Source organism: Melospiza melodia, chromosome 15 (assembly GCF_035770615.1).
Source record: "Melospiza melodia melodia isolate bMelMel2 chromosome 15, bMelMel2.pri, whole genome shotgun sequence".
Classification (NCBI taxonomy): Eukaryota; Metazoa; Chordata; class Aves; order Passeriformes; family Passerellidae; genus Melospiza; species Melospiza melodia.
In genome coordinates this window covers 11,835,573-11,856,510 of record NC_086208.1, presented here as the reverse complement: position 1 = coordinate 11,856,510, position 20,938 = coordinate 11,835,573, and the positions used below count along the sequence as shown (strand labels likewise).

General features: G+C 39.8%; 1 long non-coding RNA gene across 1 annotated transcript; it reads right to left on the bottom strand.

Annotated features, from left to right (window-relative positions):
* Window positions 1-6,387: 6,387 nt before the first annotated feature.
* Window positions 6,388-10,534, bottom strand: LOC134425015 (uncharacterized). The gene is made up of 3 exons (XR_010029561.1): window positions 10,374-10,534; window positions 7,731-7,767; window positions 6,388-6,643 (listed from the first exon to the last, which is right to left on the bottom strand). It is a non-coding gene; the product is annotated as an uncharacterized LOC134425015 (long non-coding RNA).
* Window positions 10,535-20,938: the final 10,404 nt, after the last annotated feature.

The window sequence follows — 20,938 nt, the reverse complement described above, 5'->3', positions numbered from 1 at the left end:
TTTCAAATCACTTTTAGAAAGTCCTTCTGCACTGAGGGAGAAGTAATGTCTTCTCCCTCCACCCCAGCTTCATCCTGGTTTCAGCTACATTAAACAATTTAATGCTTTTATGCATTTCACATGTAGATCATCCAAAACACTTGCATAGCCTACCAAAAATCATTTTCTGCGATAACTGCATTAAAGTACAGAGAATGCAAAATTACAGTTCTCCCCTAAGAAAGAAAGTGAAATATGCAGCATTCTAATAATTTCCTTAAATTTTTTTTCTGCTTAATAAGCTTAAGTCTTATAAAAAACATCACAGATTATTTGAAATGCTATGAGACACCAAGCAATTATAGGTCTGAATTTTTTTTTCAAAGTAGTAATTTAGAACTCAAATCTGTGTTTTCTAGGTTTATTTTCAAATACATCTCGGTAATTTATCACAGTTCTTTCTAAACCTGGCCTCTAGTTAATAAGGCTTCTACACATATGGTCTGACTTTCTAAAGGGCCTATTAGGAAAGAAAGAAGAAAAAAGAAAAGAAATTCCATTACTGTTTTCATGCTTTTTCATTGAACTATCACCGCATTCGCTCGCAATAACTCTAAAGCAGGATTATAAAAGTGCTTTCCCAGAACGTGCACTAAAAGGAAAGGAGCTCCAAACCTGGAGAGGGTCTGAAAGGGGCCTCTTGTGAAGGGAATTCTCCCATGCAGTCCTTTGAATCCCTTTGCCTGGTGAAGCTGCTGGGCCTCTAAACACAATTAGCTATTCCTGCAGCTGATCCCAAATACTTTCAGCAGCCCATCCCGGCAGTGATTAGGGAAACCTCATTGCACGTGTGTAATGGATCCATCAGCAGCATCCTCCTTCACCTGAGAACGAGCTGAAACAATTTTCACTTTCTTAACACATCTTTTGAAGAGCCACATGTTAGTTACTTCTCTGCTCTCCACCATAAAGATTCTCTCCAGATATCCAGGCTTTACTGATCAGTTTTATTTGCAGTCCTACTTTGACAAATATGAAATGTCTTCAGCTTGTTAACAGCATGCATGTAAAGCAAAGCTCTGTTAAAAATCTTTAATTTTATGCACTAGTAGAAGTAAAAATAAAGCAAGCAACCATCTGTACTCTTCACTGTTAGGCAACATTTGTTATCCTCTTGTTGATGTGATCTCAAACTGACTGGGTAAAACCAATATTTTGGATACAGGGCAGATGGAATCAGCTGCAATGTGGGGTAGAAATCTTTTTGCTCCCAAGCAATGCAGCAAGTCTCTATTTCTCTACACATGATCCCAAGTACATCATCCCCTTTGACAGTATTTATCTTTATGAGCATGTCCCAGCCACCCCATTACTGGTATTTTCCTTGAACATAATAGCTGCATATCACCATCTACCCATACTATGGAAAATCCCAAATCTTTTTATCCACTTATTCATGCAAGTGAAGAAAGACAGGAAACACTGTCAAATATCCAAGTAGTCCTAAAGACCATCCATGAATTAAATTATAAAGAGCAGGGAACAAGGGAAAAAGATCCTTGCACTTTTTCAGATTTTGAACCAAAAACTTATGGAATGCCACAATACACCTTAAGGCACACTACCTCAGGGAAGAAAAAAATAAAGCTGCACAGTTTGACAATTGCACTGCATCTAAAAAGCAGAACTGGAAAATCCACAGAGGCTGAAGAAGTGCCAAGGGAAACAGTGGAATTTGCTAGAAGCTTTGAATTGCAAATGCAAGGGGAAATCCTCTGCTGGAAAATATATTCAAACTCTATATACAGAGCAGATGAATGCCAGAAGAAATCTGATACCTTTCTCTCCCTTTTCACCTTTTGTCTTTCAACCTTTTTTTTTTTCCTGTCTCACTACTTCACCTTTCCTTATCTCTTTTTGTTCCCCTTATTAGCTGTGCTTTGTCACTGCTGTTACTTTCTTACAGAGACAAGAAAACTCAATGTTTATTCTGCAGAACATCTCAAACAAAGGGCTCAGTTTTTTCCAGGGTACAGGGGAAGTCCCACTAGATCACCCATATTAGCAGTTCTTCTCTCATATTCATCTCTGGTGTTTTTATTTGTCCAGTGCAGGAGGTTCCATGTGTTTTTCCCCAAGGTTACCCACCTCACCCCTGCAGTGGAAGGAGCATTCACAGACAGCACCACAGCACAGGGCAGCCCTGCTGGGACACACCAACACCCTCTGCTTTGCTCCCCAGCCCTAGGTGCCAGATGCAGATGGTTGGAAAACTCCTGGAATGAGAGAGAATCTGCAGTGCAAGCCCCAAAAACCCAGATTCAAGCTATGAACACAGATATAAATAAATGATGAATGAACCACTTACTTAGCTTAACATCAAGAGCTAATCTTACTGTCCAGGAGAACTTTAAATCAAAGAGCAGACAAGGTTCTTTCCTCAGCAATGAGAGCATATCTCCAAATGCCATGATAAGCTCACTGTTTTAGTAATTATGGTCTGATCCTGCACCAGAGAAGTCACTGATAGCCTTCAAATGAACAGAAGTAATGCAAAAGCCATGGGATCACAACCAGGCATTCCAAAGTTGCAATCCAACACAATTGCACAATTGTCTGATGTCACCTCTTCACTGTGAAAACTGATTTGCAGGTTCTGGCCGTGCTGAGGAAAGGAGGAGCAGCAGAGCTTTTATTGCTGCATTTACAGGACAAGCAGTTCAGTTGACCAAGCATTTTGGGAGCTATATTGCTCCTGTAGGTACACAATTCATTAAATCCTATTGTGGTGCCATTTCCCCTTGGAATGGGAAATGCTGCACAAAACTTCAGTTCTGTAAGTTTAAAGCAAGTAACCAGTGCAGAATTTGGCACGTACCTTCTCATTAAATCAGAGTACAAATGCCACACACTCCAGTATCACTAACTAGCAGGTTGCTTCTGGGAGATAGCAAAGGTTTTCCTAATTACAATTTATAACCAGAAAGGCACCCAAAAATCTGTTCCTCATTTGCCCAAGCACATTAAACAATTTAAAAAAACCCCAAGCCAACAACCAAAAACAAAACAGAATTTCAATCTTGCCTTAGCAATTGGATCTAGATATCTAAAAAATAGAACTCCAAGAGTTATATCACATACACAGCTGGTGGACAACTCATAGGTTGCAGCAGTCAAACCTGGATTAATTAGACAGGAACAGACACTGAGAGGTTACACATCATGCAACACATATGTGGCAAAGCAAAAAGCAGGTCACAGTGTGTTGGGGATGCAACACTAATTAAAAATAATAAGGCAGCACCATGCTTTAACTTTCTCTGTGCTGCTGCTGAGAAGTGTGAAAATCAGACTTTGTGTTTCTATGAACCACTCTGTTACTGGTTTCCTCACCTCTAAGATTCCACCTTTTTGAAACACTGGATTTGTGAGCTAAACATGTATTTATCTATGTGCCAAACTCTTGTAGGATAAGTATGGACCCTCCTGGGATAGCCTGAATGGCATCTTTTAAGAAAGAATGAGCACTGTGCAACACAGCAGCAAAAGACTTTAGGATGCCATAACAACGCGAAGTGAAACTGCAAGGGTAGGGCACATCAAGAAGGGGATTCAGGGGACACCTGGGCTGATCTAACAATTCACTGCTCCCAAAAAGGTTAACCCTTCCCAGCAGCGTGGTCCAGTCCCATTTCTGCCCTGAGCCCTGGTGCCTGTCTCAGCCCAGAGCCAGTTCAGCTGTGCCAGCCTGCAGCCAGCCCCTGTCCCTCCTTGCTGGGCCAGTTCCAGCAGCAGTGCCCTGCTCAGGGCCTGGGCCATTCCATGGAACAGCCCCACACTCCTCAGGCCTTCTGAGATATACTTGTTAGCTTTGTTGTCAAGATAATTGTCATTGCGTCCTCTAGAAAATTTCTGTCTTTTCAGTCTTTGCCATTTCCCTGCACACACCCAGGTGTAACTCACATATAATGTCTCTTTTTGGTTTGCCAGCCCATGGGGCAGGGTGCAGGTGTGGAAAGGGATTTCAGACCAGCCTTTCTGCTGCTGTGGTGCACCCCAGTTTTTTATTTTGTGTGTCTCTCTCAGCAGGCTGACTACACTAGATTACATTGAGTGGCAAATGCAACCCATGCACTGTGCTGCTGTGCTATAGAAACTTCATTTCACTTTGGTTGTTCTTGTGCACCACTGTAAATGATGGGAGATGTAGAATCCAACCAGCCCCAATGCTCAGACTGCACAGTTCTATGTTTTCCTCAGATTTCCCCTTTCAGAAGGTGGTTTACTTGGACAAAGAGGTGTCTTTGTCTCACCCTCGATTATGAAATTCAAATGACAGCCCTTTGCCTTAGGTGCTGCTTCTGCTTTTCCTCTCTGCTTCTTTCATTTCTCCTCCCTGCTGCTACACTGGAGTGAATAATGCATTTTTTAGCTAATTTCCGTGGATTAGGCTCCCAATTAATTCAAGCCAGTTTTACACACTGCCAATTCAGGTTGCTAAAATTCAGTTGAGTTACTGGGGTAGGGTGAGGGGGTTTCCCATCAATTTTTCCCAGATTAACTCCAAGAATTCAGTGGAAACAAATTAGTCATTTTTACACGTGAGTGTATACCATCAAGTATCTGCAGGATTTGTTTCAGCCCTAACTGAAAGCACAAATTACACTCTTCCTTTCTAAAAGGCCCAAACATGGTTTCACACCAACTGACAGTGGTAGTAATTAATGTGAAGGATCCCTGGGGTCTTTTAACCTCCTTTCTTAGCTTTTGATGGCTGAGACAGCACAACCTGTGTGCCATTTAACCATCTATAAAACTGAGGGGGGAAAAGCATTTAAACACGACATTGAGTTTTCTTTAAACTCTCTAATGAGCTCTAGATAAAGCAGGGAGGTTTTTACTGTGGATTTTAAGAAACACTTTTCCCCCCTCAATTGTTCTCCCTAGGGCAGAGCATTTCTGTCTCCTCACAGGCAGATGAAATCCAGGAACAGCTCCCACAAAATCCAAGAGCACTGATTATGTGGAACAGGATTGCACAGTAAAAATCTGCTGCTGGACCATTTTACCCATTTCAGCAGCTTGGTGCAGTTTGCCCTCTCTCTTTTCAGATGTAAAATTGTGACAACTGTTTTTCCTTTGTTTCTTTCTTTGCTGCAGATTTGCCAGCCACTCCAGGGTGGTTCAGAATTATTAGCTCATTCAAGTAATGCAGCTTTATGACACTTTACTTAAATCAGCTAATCCCTGAGAGAGATAGTAAGGACTATCAGTTGGACCTGGGGTTGGGAAGCTAAATTTTGCCACCAAACTGTGATATTGGACAAATCAGTCAACCTTCTCAAGCCTAAATCTGTGTAATACCTCAGGAAGGAAGCATCCCCCTGGCAAAGCACTTCAGTATTCTCTAACAATGGAGCTTGTTCTAAGTGTAGAAGATATTAAAGGACCAGGGAGAATTAGCTTTTAGATTGATTTCCAGTTTAGGGATTGCAAGTTGACAGCACAGAAGCTGCTCCTTGCTAAACATTCCAATACTTTGTAGAGTAAATTATAAAATAACCTTTCCAAAATCCATACGAAAAGGCAGAGGGGCAGCAGGCAGCAAACAGGCAAGCAGGGCTCTGCTGCCACCCAGGTTTGTTCAGCAGAGCCCTGAGCTCCCCACCTGGGGCTCTGCCCGTGCAGGAACAGACCCAGATCTGATCCCATTCTCAGGAACTGGGGAACTGCTTCACTTCCCCAAGTATCCACTCACTTCTCTCCACATTTGTCAAGTGTCTGAAATTCTTGGTTTGGGCTGAAGTAAAAGCAGAGCACAAAAATCCTTCTAAAATATATTAGAATCTGCTGGTAATGAGAACAGTGAAGCAGTTATGGTCTGAGTTTTATTCCTTTTATTTATGTAATGCTTTGACTTACCAAAACTGCTTTACAGAAAATTTTGACACAGCTTTACCCTGTTGAAAATTAGAATTTAGGATCTGGCATCTGAAATTAATTAAACATATGAGAAACAGCAAGTGAATAAATAGATTTTCTTATTTTGGGTTTAAAAAAAAAAGAAATCAGGGAAAAATTGATCCAAAGCAGAAGCTGCTGGCTGTTTGGAAGAATTCAAAAATTACAAACAAAGCAACCAAAACCAAATCAAAACAAAGAAGGTCAGCTACATCTTTCAACACAAGGTGAAGTATTTTGGAACATATTTTGGAAGTTTCCATCTATAAAATAAAATATTTTAATATGTTATAATGTCATCCTAACTTTATCTTTTAGTTTAAATAATTCCCCAAATTTAACATTTTAAAAAATATTTCATTCTTTTTATTTCCCAGCAAAATCACTTTATTTGAAAAATTTTATCCATAGAGGACTGAACTGGAATTTCATTTTCAGGTGCTAACCATAAGGATTTGAACAAATAGCTGCTTCCTGGGACAGCTACACACCATGCTGTAGACATTCAGTTCAGGAGACCTGCATTTATTCTGCAGAAAAATCTTCAAAGAACATGTTGTGTAGATCAGCACCCTCAAAGCCTCAGCACCAACTTCTTTAGTAACTGATCTTCAATTACTGCACTGATTTATGTCTTCATGTAGCTGGAGCACAGGACATCTCATGGTAACATCAGAAAACACCATCAAATCACAAACCTTTCCTGAAATAAAAAAAGAAAACCATTTACAATATGAATTGAAAGAAAACAGGAAGGACACAGCAGAAAGGTTGTGAAATCACTGAATTTACATTTCTTCACTATGGTTTCCTCGTCAAGGCAGGAATTGATATCTCCTGTGTTAGTACAGAGACATCCCAGCCTCTTTTAGGTGATATTAGATAATATTTTCATAGTAAACCACCTTGCAGCAAACATATCAACAACAGTTTTACTTGGTAGAGAGATTTCAAAACCAAATGCTGCAGCTGAGACAAAGAACATGGCAGCACTCTAATGGGAAACTGTTCTTTTCCTATAAATGCTCTTTTAAGAGTTAACATAGTAACTATGAATTCAGCTTAGGATTTTTAATATGACCTCATACAGTAGTGTCTTGGTCTGGAACAAACTGTGATGTCATATGCAAACTATTCATTACAAATCCACTAATTGAAAACTTAACAAAATCCTTTGGAGCCATATGCTAATAATGTCAACATTTCTGCAAGCAAAGAGTAAAGATGAAAAGTTGTCATTCAGGCTCCAGCCCAAAGATCTCTGCTCCAGCCCAGTCTAACAAAAGGAAGATTATATTTTTTTAAGATATTTGAGAAGTTTGCAGAAGAAATCCTGATGTAAATCTGAGATCCAATGGGTGAGACATCACAGACATTTTAGCTACATCCAAAATTTCCAGTCTAGAGCTAATGGGACACACCATGGTGGGTATTGCTGGGGAGCAGAGTGCAGCAGTCAAGCTGCAGAGAAAGCAATTTCTGACAGTTCAGAAACCCAAGGAGTTTGATTGTGGCTCAGCATGCAAATCAGGAAGGCCTCATGCTGCTAAATACCTAAACCCCATCTTCTGCAATGTGTAAAAACTGACCACAGAGTCCCAGACTGGGTGAGGCTGGAAAAGACCACAGTGGTGTTTTCATCTGCTCCAACCTTCTTGCTCAGGAGAGAAAAAGTTGGCACTTGAGGCCATTTCTCTTTACTATTTCACAGCCTGTGGGACTGTGGAATAAAAAGGATGGAAGCCATGTAAATGCTGAAAATCCACAACAGTTCTTTTGGTAGATCTCACCTCTTGTCATTGGTAAGTGGAAGAGTTGAAACCCAGCCTGAAAGATAGAAATAGAGAATGTTTAAAATAGAGTTAGAATTTAACAGATTTTCTCATTAAAACTTCCTTTTTTTCCTCCTTTGGAAACTTCTAAGGATTGCTCCACAGGTAGATAAATACTGTTTGAATCACAAATTTTCTTTTCTTTATTCAATGTAAGTCAAGCATCTGGTCCTTCATGGTGACCCATCTCCTTTCAAAGGACAGCACCAGGCCTAGAAATCACTTAAGTACTATTTTAAGAAATTCAGTACTGAACAAGCTCAGAAAAATCTCAAACACTGATTTCCCTCAGAGTTTTACTGTTTCAGAAGATAAATCCTCAGGCATTAAAAAAGACATTTTGTGACATTTAAAAGAAACAAGATCCAGAAACATTGAAGGAAGTAAAAAATGTCTCTCTGTCAAGATTTGATCTGACTACAAGTCATAAGTCTGGCTTTGTGAAACAGCTTCAACCATTAGCAAGAGAGTAGCCTTCCAGAAAATTTGGGTAAATCAAAATTAAATGTAAGTGATCCTTCACTCCCTGGGGAGAAGATAGGTCTGTGCTGTGAGGTGACACACTAATTTTTTATAATCATTAAAACTGTAGCTCAATACCAGGCAACCATATAATTTGTATAGTGATTTTTGTAGTTAGTTTGTGCCATTTCAAATAGAAACCAGGCTTTTCTCCTGTTATGCCTGATAAAACATGAAAACACAACTGTTTAGGGCCAATGACCAAAGAGATATTCGGGGCAGGGGGTGGAGGGAGAGAAGAGGAAAGTGGAAAAGGAACCACTAGAAGGATTAGGAATGAATTTAATGAGTTTTGCAGTTTTTTGTACCAGGAACAGAAGACTTCATGGCTTCCTGTGGAGTGTCACGTCACCTTCCAGAGTCCCAAAATCCTCCAAGTGTGTGCTGGAGGAAACTCCAGTTTGGGGTGGCCAGAAGGAGTATTTCAGCTAAGGCTTTAATATCAGCTGTGAGAAACTTGGGTTCTTTCCTGGGTGTTCACGAAAACATGGGCAAGTGGTCTTGAGAGTATTCCAAGTTCAAGTTTATTTACTTCACTGATTAGAATTAGATGTGCAGAGAATGGCTCTCACATGATAGGGGTGGGGCCATGGTGTAATAAAACAGAACAGCTTTTTAGAATTTACAGATCAAACATGAGGGCTGAACCCATAACAAGCCTCTCTAAATTCCTAAAAACAACCTTTGGTCAGCCCGTAGTATTCCAAATTTCCAGCTCATGCTCTCAATTTAAGTGATCAATACTGAAATATGAAATCTCCAATTATTCCAAATACACTTTTTCCTTGACAGGGTGTAATCCATCATGTGAGGATTACAGGCTTTTCGTGTTAGGAAACTGCAAATTTCTGAGATTTCAACACTTATCATTACAACTGGGTGTAGAGACAGACCAGAGCTGGGGGCTGGGTAACACTGGTCTGAAAAACCTGTGTGGGCAGTGGTGACTGTGCTGGGCGCTTGTCCCTGGGGACAATTTAATGCAGTGTTTTGGGCAGACTGTTCAAACAATGAAAAGCAGAGGAGAAAAGGAGCTTTTAAAGGAGTTGCTAGCAGGAGACTCTACATAGGACTGCATCTCATGACCTAGTTCACAACTGACGAGATGCAGATGTTGATGAAAGCTTCATAAACATGAAAAAAATTTAATATACTGGAGTAAGATGTATTGTCTGAATGACTGGGATGGTTTTCATGAGCTTTCCAAGGTTTTAGGAAAACAATTGTGTCAATCTCCTTCATATGTAGAAGGAAACATCAATTCATTTCCCTCTGTCTGACAGGCAATCAGTCAGATGAGAAGATCTATATGTTACAACTGAGGGGCTGCAAATGACAGGATGTGCCTATATGCCAGACAAGTACACAAAGTGCAGCATTAATAATTGTTAAAAGTAAAGGTGATGGCATTAACCAGGAGACAAGGGCATGGAAGCTCTGACAGAAAGGACTGGATTGTTGAAAATGAGATTTCAGTGTGAGAGATGCAGGTGAAGCATCTGCAGAAAATCTCACATCTTTCCAAAGAGGGAGGGTTCTGATGAAAAATTAATACCTCACTGATGCAGATCCTAGGAGATACTAATTCTGGCCTTGTTTTAAAACCAGAAGGTTAAAGCTTAAAACCAGGGAATTTTCCAGAAGATATGGACATATAAAAGTGAAGCAAATTAAAATTTTCACTTATTTATACATTTGACTTATTTCTCATGGTGTTTTTGTACATTTCCCTCGCCTTACAAACTGGAGGGAAAGGTGCAATTTTATGGTAATTATATGACTGACTTACTTACTAATTTGGAAATACATGCACCGCACACAACACATCAGCCAGTCACGTTAGCAAGGTGGATGTGTTCCAGAGGTAGTATGAATAAATTGTTACCTGCAGTTGCCCTGGTAACTCCTAATTTGTCACTGCGTAACAGATTTGTGTTTAAATAGCCAGAAAACTTTCCTTGAGGCTGCTGCAAAAACACACAAATGTCATTTGCTTTTACTTTTCAAATTGCATACACGTCCATGTGTGTACATATGGACATATTTAATAGGAAAAGTGCTTTCCCAGCTTAATTTTACCTTTCTTACAGCTATGTAGCTTCAGGCTGTCATCATGGAAAGAAAGCATCTTCTCCAGGCAAAGGAAAGAAATCCTTGTTCTTGCTCTGGAAGAGGAGTCCTCCAGAACCAGCTGTTCTTCTCTTCAAACACCAGCTTTGTAATGACAGCCTTTAAAATTCCACTTTACTGGTCTCCTTTAGATGTTAGGAAGAAAATACCAAGCAAATGTAAGATTTTTTTAAATCTTATTTATCCCAGTTCTGATAGAAAATCAGAATGATTCAACACAGCTATTGAATGAAGTCAATGGTTTGATACTTATCACTCACTGACAGTGAATAAGACTTTTTTAAACATTTCTTTCGTGGTTTAAAATAAACAAGAACAGATAAGACTCATTTAAAATACATATACACCTCCTTATTAAAAAAAAATCCACCACCTTTAAAGTTGCTTCTTTCAATGCTTCTTAACAGAAAAACCCAAAACCGAGAAAATGTTTTCATCAAATTTAACAAATAAAAAAGAACCTAATTTTAATCCAGTGACAATCTCAAAGTCTAACAATGAGGTAAAGCATCCATAATTCTATTTAACTCTGCTTGATGTGAAGGTTTTATTTTGTGATCATTTTAGTGCATAAACCCTGATGAATAATGGAATTTTAGAAAAAGAACCCCTATTGAGCCAAGCTTCATTGACATCTGACTGGTAGCCTAAGAGCCTGCAGAGAGGGTCCAAAGCAATGCATCACAGCCTCCCAGCAGGTCATTAAGGCATTACCCAATTAGAAAGCAAGGCTAGGGAATGACATTGTTCACAGCAGAGCAAACATAATTGATTTTTATTTCAACAGGGGGGAGAACCTCCTTACTAAAGAGCTTTAGCATAATTTCTTATTTAGGAGAGGTTTAAAGAGATTTGTGCTGGAGTATTTAATTCCAAACCCTGGGACAGTCTCTGGCAATGTGTATAAATTAAGGGGCAGTTGACTTCACTCATTCATATTCAAAGTAGAGGCTCGCTTGCTGCTCCAAAGTAGCATGAAGATTTCTGAGCACTGGCATCCAATACCAGCTGTGCAGGGGCACAGTGCTTGGACCCTCCAAACCTTTATCCAGTTCTTGTAGCTATCAGCAAGCCAGTTTCCTGCTTTGAGGCTCCTCTCCAAGGCACTTTAACATGCTAATAAACTGTGTGTAGTGCACAGCTCTTTAAGAGCACCATGCAGATGGAATTTGCTCCCAAGACATCTTCATCATCCTCCATCTCCTTCTCATCCCATTGTTTCCCCACTGGTTATTTTTAATCCCAGTGTTCACAGGCACCACTGGATGGGAATGTTGAGTGACAGCCTGTAGCAAGAAAGGCTCCTAATGAACAACAGCTTGGATTTTCCCAATTCACACTGTTACAGTAACACGGGGGAAAATGTTCGCCCTGTTATCTCCCATCTCCTTTTATATGATGCCTCCTTTCATTACAAACCATGCAAGTTAAAAAAAATTAAAAGGTCCTATTGCAAGCACCATACTCCATCTTTGAAAACAATCAAATAATAAATTCTATAAAGAAATGTTTGCTTTAATTTATTAACACTCAGTGCTTCAATGGCAAGAAATAGCTTTTGAAGAGAGTTTTTTTTTTCCCCAGTCTTTGCATTTAAGGTCCACTGGAGAAGAGATAGCTGGAAAATGTGATAAAATCCTCACTTTTTATGAGGCCCACAGCAACACAACTGAAGTTCTTGCTGGAAATATTTGTAGGTTACTATCTCCAAACTATGTATACAGTAGACTTGAAAAAAACTGTTTTCCTCTATTAGTTTCACTTCAGTGTGCCAAAAATGAAACACTTAAAAAAATTCAAAGGACTTCTTAGCTGCAGTGGCAGAAGTCCATTCCCAACTTCATACTCTGGGTCTGTACCTAAGAATCATGGGACTCATCAGTCTCTAATTTTCTATTTTCCAGCATGTTTCTGACAAACCAATAATTTTCAAGTTGACTTATACCTTAAACACACTTTAAAAAAAAATTCTTATTTAAAGAAAAATGGGGGTAAAGATTTACACGACACTTTAACTGCAAAGCCTGCCAGCAGCACAGTGACAATTTTATTCCACTTGGTTGTTCACAAGCCCACTTCTCCGTCTCATGTAAGTACTCTCCTGAAATACAAGGAAAGCAAAGATATGAAGCAAATAACTTTTATAAACACTTACATACTCAGATATATCACAAACCTAGCAGCAGCAAGGGCAATTCAGCAGTTGTTTGTCTTACCATGGCACTCAGGAGCCCCAGGCACAGATTGCCACCCCTTAGTGCTCCTCACAACACACATCAAAGCAGCAATCCCCGACCTGAAAAATCCTCCTGTAAAAATTTATACCCAAGACCAGCTGTTTATGAGTTTATCCATATATTCACAAGTCTGTGTCCCTTTTTTAATGTTGGCATCAAAATCAATTTTTTCCTGTTGTGCAGATCAACACAGGTATAAAATTTCAGCCGCAGCAGCAGCAGCCATATATTTACTGTGCACTGATGCTAGGCCAGGTACCAGCAGAGTTAGGAGGTTTTTCTGAGGGCTGCCAAGGCACACCCAGTGTCCATCTCACAAAAGACCAACATTCTCTCTTCCTTGAGTCAGAAGGACTAAGACTAGAATCTTCTTCCATGGACATTTTACCAGAGATAAATTCACTGTCAGTTAGCATTCAGTTATTCAAATCTACCCACACTAAACTGACTAAAGGATCCTTGCTTCCACCATATCAGTGCTTGAAAAAACTTTTAAATTAATTCTGAAAAAGAAAAATCAATGCATAAAGCTGTGTGGTCATTTTTGTTAGTTACTACTACAGACAAATCTCCTACACCCCAAACTCTTTTAGCTGTAGCTAAAATTCCTGGGAAATTATCTTAACTCACAAAGACATTCTCACCAACAGACCTGGTAAAAAGCTGCAAAAAGCCATCATTAAACACAGAAATTAGCTAGATCCACAAACACACAATAGGATTAAGCTGATCCTAACTTCCAAAACAAACCATCTGAGCCAGTGGTTCTCTACCCTTCTCCATTTGTGGACATCTAAATGTTTTCTAGCTATAACACAGACCCAGCAATAATAACTTCTCTTTTTCTTAGGCTTGTTACAACTGTCCTGTATGTCTTGAGAACAGTCACTGACAAAGAGGGGATTTTAGCTTCAGGGTGGGGTATCCCCACTCAGGGAGTGTATTTGAAGTAGGGAGAGATATTAACCAAATATCTGGAGAGCATGTTGGAGTAAGGTAAAAGCTTTGAACTCTCTGAGCCCCTCACAGCCAGCCCTGCCTTTGCTCTGCACAGGCTGCACCACTGAACCAGCAAAGCTTCAGGGGTGCCCTGTGCAGCCAGGAAATGTGGAAGAACAGCATCACATGCTGGAAGCCAGACACAGGCAGAGGAAAATGCCCTTTCCAGCTTTAAGAAGGATAAGTGGAACGGCTTACATCTGGAATTAATAGGTCTCTCGACTTAATGAAAATAGGCAATGCATGTTTTGCATGCTAGGTTAGAGTGTTTTGATTCGTAATGAGGAAAGAAAGTGTAGAATATACTGTACACGTTCTCCCACAGGTGTGTGATGTGTGGGCTGGAAAAATTGGGCTAATTTTAGAACTTTCACCTTGTTAAATGTTTCTGGAGTTTAACTTTGTAATGGGAGACATGTTGATATTACAGTCCTTGGGCATTCCTCACCAGTGAGGAAACAGAGGGAAATGGTCTGAAAATTCAGTGCTTAAAATGATAACTATAAATTATACTGTAACTTCAGTTCTTTAAAAATGCTTATTTTACTGGACGATGTTGACCAAGGCTGTGTTTTTCTCTGAGGAAGAAATGCTGCAGTTCACCACAGTAAATCTGCATGCTGGCACTTAAGTACATGAACAACCATTACTTAATCTATAAAATTCTTCTGTAGTATTCAGTAAATTGTGTGCTGTTGAGATCTTAAAAATGAACCTTGGAAAACTATTCAAATTTGATTTTACATTTTACATAGTATCCTTTAGTTCCCCTTCTGTAACCTTCATTTACATGCTCACTGGCTAACTGCATGTTCCATGCTGAACATGAATGTGCAATGTATGTACTGTGTTTGTATCTGTACTAATTGAGAGACTTATTTTCAGGGAGAAAAGAACATGAAGAGTCACTTGAACATAAAAAAGCTGCAAGGACATCAATAATGGGGCAACACGGAAAATGTCTCCTAGACAGAAGCTTCGTTTTTCTTTAGTGTCCTTCAAAATATAAAACCAAAATATCAAATGAACCAGTGAGAAAACTGACATGAAAAATTTAAGTCACCAGGTTTCAGATCATGGGCTTTATCAATATTACATAACCAGGTCAATGTTTTGGGTTCAAGGATTTATCCAGCCCCATGACAGCTGCGTTCACAGATACCTGTGAAAAGATACCCAGAGGTTCATTTATCTCTTCAGTGTTTCATGGCCAAAATCTTGGTGCTGAAGTGCTCAAACTCCACAAATTCAGGAGATGCAAAGTGTCCAGTAGTTTTATACAGAGCAAGAACCAGAAAGCGACATTGACAATTTAACTCCAGGTTAGGAAAGGGTGAGGATAACAAGGTTCAGTCACAATCTGAGCTGTAACGAAGTGGAAAAGGATATTATGTAAAATGTAAAACCTTTTCTTTAGCTCAGTACAGTACAATCAAAGAGGAGATATATGCCACCAAGCAGCACTTCTGATCATGCAGCCAAGTCCCTTTAAAGGGTACAATGAGGGGTATCCTGCAGCCCCATGGAAAGCAGATGGCACAGTAATGACCCAGGGCCTGTGAGTGTTTGAACCTGCTTTTGGCTCCACGTCCAAAGTTCACTGGTGTCACATCTGTCATGTGCCCCAGCTCTAAACCAGGCACATAAAAAAACATCAAGCATGAAAGTGGTCAGGAGTCAGATGGGGCCTTTCCTGTGAATGAGGATAGTCAAGAATAGATTTGCCTAAAATTGTTCCAAGCCTAAGGAGTTCATGGAAAAAGGCCAGAGTTTACCAGAGCATTTGTCAGAAAATGGTGCACCACTCTGAGCATCTAACTCATCACTAATATATTTCTCTAATATATTACATATTAGAGAAAATTTTATCTAAAAGATAAAAACAGAGAAAGCAAGGCAGAAAATACAAGTTTTCCAAGTTTCTGACTCTTGCTAATTTTTTACATTACAGTTTTGCAACTTCTCATTTCAAATTATTACATTAACTATATAAATTATATAAACATTTTAATCACTTACCACTGTAAAGAGGTGGTCATAAACAATCTTTTTGATTTGCACAACATTTTTTATTTTATGCTTCTGTAAGCCCCCAGAAGTTTCAGGAATTCACATGGGACAATATTTAGGGGGAATAAATTTTAACAAACTAAGAGCTGTGAAGAATATTACACATATTTTGACTTTTAGGACCAGGGAGCAAGTTATGTCCATCTGATGAGAAATAAACCATGTCCCTGAGAGGTTTCTCATTTACACCCCAAGAAGTGTTGAAAAAATATCTTTAATCTATAAATACCTACAAAGACATTCAGAAAACTTGCTACTGTATCTGGGCAATTTACTGCTCATATATTTCAATAAATTATTCATCAGGATTTATTTTCCATAGCTAAGTATCCTATATAAATAACTGATAAATGCTAGTGAAATCTGACAGCTGAAAACATCTGTCCTCCCATGCTTATACATCTTAATTTTCTTTCAGCTTGCCTTTATTTCTCAAAACTAACTATGCCAAACAGCTTAAGGATAGAGTATATTTGATTGATGTCATGCAAACCAGAGCTGCATGGCACACTACACACTTAGAAAGGATACAGAACATCGTTCCCAAGGCTGGAATCATCTCAGTCAGAACACCAGCTCTTTATGCCTATGGCTAACAAATTTATCTTCTGAAATAAATGTATCTTTTGGATTTGGATCAATGCATGCCTTAATTAAAACCATGTTTCTGTATAAGCATCTAGCAAGAACACATGAAGGCCCTATTTAAATTGGAAGAGAACAGTATAAACCAGTATGGCTTTTAAAACTAACTGCTTCCAGGTGCAGAGAGAGTGGAAGTTTAGTGCTGTTTCCAACTTGATGCTTGGATGCCTTTGTTCTTGAAAGTGTAAGGTTTCTCTCATTCTCAGTTTTATGACTGCAGGTTTCTATGTTGCATAACACCCTATAATAGAGCACCAAAGGGCTTAGTTTTATTGTTTTGTTTCACTTTATTGACTGCATGTTTTATTCAGCTAATATGTGCCATGGAGGCAGGCAGTAACATCTCAATTACCACGCCAGGGCTATTCCTCCTCTGTAAATGACCAGCTTCAATCTGCACTTTATTATATTCACATGCAGGTGTTAAAAGGAGAGGGAGGAGGGGTCAGGGGAGATGGAGTTGAAACAGACCTTTTCAAGCATTACAACTGGAAAGACTTTTTTTTCCCAGGTAATCCTCTAAAGCTAAAGACATTTCAATATATGATATTCAGGCTGTGGCAAGCCACCAAGCACCAGCCACTATTGCATAGCAATGGGTGTGAGAAAGTTCAAATCTAAATAAAAACTCCTCCAGAGTTTGATCAGAGCTGGATCTGGCATTTCACTTTACTCATTTCTACTATTGTGCATCCCTTCTGGAGAGCCAAAGAGACTTTGGCAATGCAACAAGTATACAAGCAAGAATTTGGCACTTCCTACAGCTTATTCAATGTCCTGAATATTAAAGCTTGTTTTACTAAGAGGGGGAATGCTGAACAGGATGACATTAGGAGTCTTCACGGTTCCTTTTTTAATGCCACTGGATTTTTTCATTCCCACAAGATTCTCACAAGGGCAAAGAGACAGACCAGCTTAACATTAGAGATAGATAAAATCTTTTCTGTTAATCAAAAGTATGCTGAGCTGGCAGGGCAATGGGTGGGAGGCTAAGAGAACAGACGGGAGAAAATGAGAAAAAAGTAATCTGGAACTTCATTAATTATAGAGAAACAGGGCAATTCTTTGCAGGTGGAGATGTAACTGAAGTTAATAAAAAAATTCTCCCTCATTTTACCTGAAGAACACCAACTCTAATAATGCAGCAATGTCAATCAGTTCAGCACACGAGCCCAAGTCCTGCTAATAGACTTGAAAGTTTAATGTCTGTTTTTCTGGCCATTGATAAATAAGATACCAACAGATACCAACAACTATCACAAATCCCCAGCCCCAGAAGCAGCAGACCCTGAACACTGGATGCTGTGAGGAACAGCTCTTTGCCTTCCCATAGGAAGTGCCTGTGAGCCAGGAAAGGATTGCTCCTGTGAAGCCAGATACTGTGGCATTTTGTAGCTTCAGACAAGGAAATAATCTTTACAGTGTATCAGAGATTTATTAATAAATACTTCAGTTGAATTGTTTATACTCCATTGTGAGCCTTCTGGAAAATCATGATAATTTCATCTTGTGCTTATAAAGAACTCAAATATTCAATATCTAACTCAGTTAAAGGCAACTGGAAACAGCTAGATGCATTCACAGGGATTCTTTGGGCCAATTTGACAACAATGAGAAAGAATGATTTCTTTTTAGCCTGGTATAAAGGGTAGCTTATTGCACAGACCTTTCCCTGTCTTCAAAGGGCAAAACCCTGGCTCAGCTTTTCCACATTTCTCCCACATCCTGGCTTTAGTATTAAAAGCAAAGCCATACAGCTAAGACCAATGCCAACATTAATCCCCTATATAAGGCCCTTGAAGACGGTTGCTCTACTCACTGACTACACCCAGAGAATTTACTGGGTGGGGAAACCCTTGGCAGAGCAATCCTGCAAGACCTGCGTGTTCCCTGCAAGGTGCTACCATCCTATGGTGACACCAGGTATCAGCATTTGGGCTGACACCTCACAGGAGCAGAGCATTCCCTGGGGCTTTTACCCTGGCTCACCAACCAGCCCGGGGCTGATCCTTCAGTCTGGGTGGAAACTAGATGGGAAACTTTCCTGGCTCCTAGCAGCTCCAGTTTGTTATATCATACTGAGCTTGAGAAATTTTCCACCTTCCAATTCCTCTTTCTTTAGTTCATAGCAAGTATTTGGACAAGTACCTGTGGAGGCAGCTCTGTGATCAAAAACCATCCAGCTTCAGGTGCAGAATAAGCTGTCTGACACCAAAAGGGATGATTAAAAATTGCCTTTAGCAGCAGGCCAAAAGCCACTCCTTCCTTCCTTTAGGATGCAGATTACTAAATCTGTCAGAGGAAAGGAAAAGGGAGCAGGCTGCAGAGTTCTGAGAGGACCAGGCATAGGCCAGCTTGTTATTTATGATTATTTATTGAGCATCATCCGCAAGCCTGGGACTGTACAAGGGACAGAGAGAATCCCTTCCCAAAAATGGAAACATTCAGGCTCTGTGTGGGAACCTTGAAATTCACCCAAACTAAAAGGCTTCAGTCTCTCAATGTGTTAATTTAGCACATATCAGGAGCAATAAATTCACTCAGAAAAAGATCCAGAAATCAGTGACATTTTGGTTTCTGACAGTTTGCTCTGAACCAGAAGTTAGAAGTCAAAGACCAAAGAGTAAATACATTTTACCTGCAATCCTCCAGTTCCCATTTTTGCCAAAATATATTAAAATACAGATAATACTTTTGATATGCTGATATGATTTCTTCCATTACTTTTATGGCCACATAAAGATAGTGTCTTTGACAGCTGGGCCCAATGCTTTCCTGACATAAATCAGTGTCACAAAGCCAATAGAATGATATACAGAATGATATGGAGCTCTATGTGTAATTATTTTCTAAATAGGGAACAGGATAGGAGAGCAGGGCTTAATGATCCAACACGATTATTTCCTGCTGAAAGAAAAAAAAATATCATTCTGATTGTACATAGTACATATTAAATTATTGTTATTGAATTTCCATGTTAAATCCCCAGTAATCTGAGTTCTGCTCTGTGGTGCAAACTGTATTGCAGCTCTGCTACTGATAACATCATAAATACAGCATTATAATAACTAATGCTGCCCTCCTATGACACACTGCAAATTAAGAACATTATTAACAAAACCTGAAGTGGATGCATATTTCAAGTCTTGCTAGATGAAAATGTATTTCCTCCCTGGCTTACTCCCTAGACTATATCACAAAAAACCCATTTTTCAGCTCTGTACAACCATACTGTAAGCTTTTAATATCATATTAAATGAAAAATCTGTTATTGTCTGTGAGGGTTGACCCTGTCTGGACCCTGGGTACCCACTAAAGCCACACTGTCACTCCCTCCTCAGTTGCACAGGGGAGGGAAAATACAACTAAAGGCTCCTGGACTGACACAATGACAGGGAGATCACTCAGAAACTACCATCATGACCTCAACTTGAGGAAAAATTAATTTAATTTATTACCAATCAAATCAGAGCAGTATAATGAGAAATAAAACGAGATCATAAAGGCACCTTCCCCCACCCCTCCCTTCTGGCAGAAAAGACTCCTGTAGCCCCCCACCACAAAACCACACAGACCCACCACATTACCCCCTTACCTCTGTAAAATATTAAGAATAACCACTGAAATCCACATTCATCCACAATCTTCACTTGAACCAACAAAAAAGAATTTCCTACTCCAAAATCAAAATGATGTAACACAGAATGAAAGTGGGCAAGTGACACACAACTCATCCCTCCACCACAATTAGAACACCAACAACTCCCCATAACCATTCTTTAACATTGGATGTGTTGCCTGTTATCACTCCCAGTTATTGCCCTTATCTTGGTCCATGAGCCTTTTGCTCTGTTTTCTCTGCCCTGTCCAGCTCAGATGGGGAGTGCTAGAGCAGCTCTGGTGCCATCCACCAGGGCCAGCCCAGCACGTGTCCTACCCTTACCCTAAAGGAAATCTCCTAAACAACAATGTTCACTGTATAGGGTATGATCTCGAAACACAAAAATCCTTTGTTAATTCTCCTCTCTAAATGGTGACTTCTTAATGTGGGTTTCATGAAGCAAATCTACCTTTAAGCACAAAAATCTGCAGTGGGTGTTCAGTGATCCTCTGGCTTCTGCCAGAAGAAGCTCTTCAAGTCAATCTTCATGGAAAAAAAGGCAAAAAGGCAAAAGCCACAGAGCCTGAGCCCTCATGCCACCATAGCCCACATGCAGCTGTAGAGTGAATGAATATTAAACCTGAATTTCTTTAAGAATCAACAAGCACACAACACTTACCAGGGGGAGAAAGAAATCTGTCATTCTGTCCCATGACCAACATCCCTTCACCTGCATGCAGGTATGATATGGGGTGTGTGGTGTCCAGGAACAGCCCCACACACTCATTCTTACCTCTGTGGGGTTTCATTTCACTCTCTCAGATGAAGCAAAGGACTTCCAAGTCATTTGAACCTGAGAGGAAAGATCCTCCTAGGAGAAGCATCAATAGAAAGCTGTAGTTTCTCCCATTTCGGACCCTCCTTTGTTCATGCAAAGCACATTGTCAAACACTGTTTTCCCC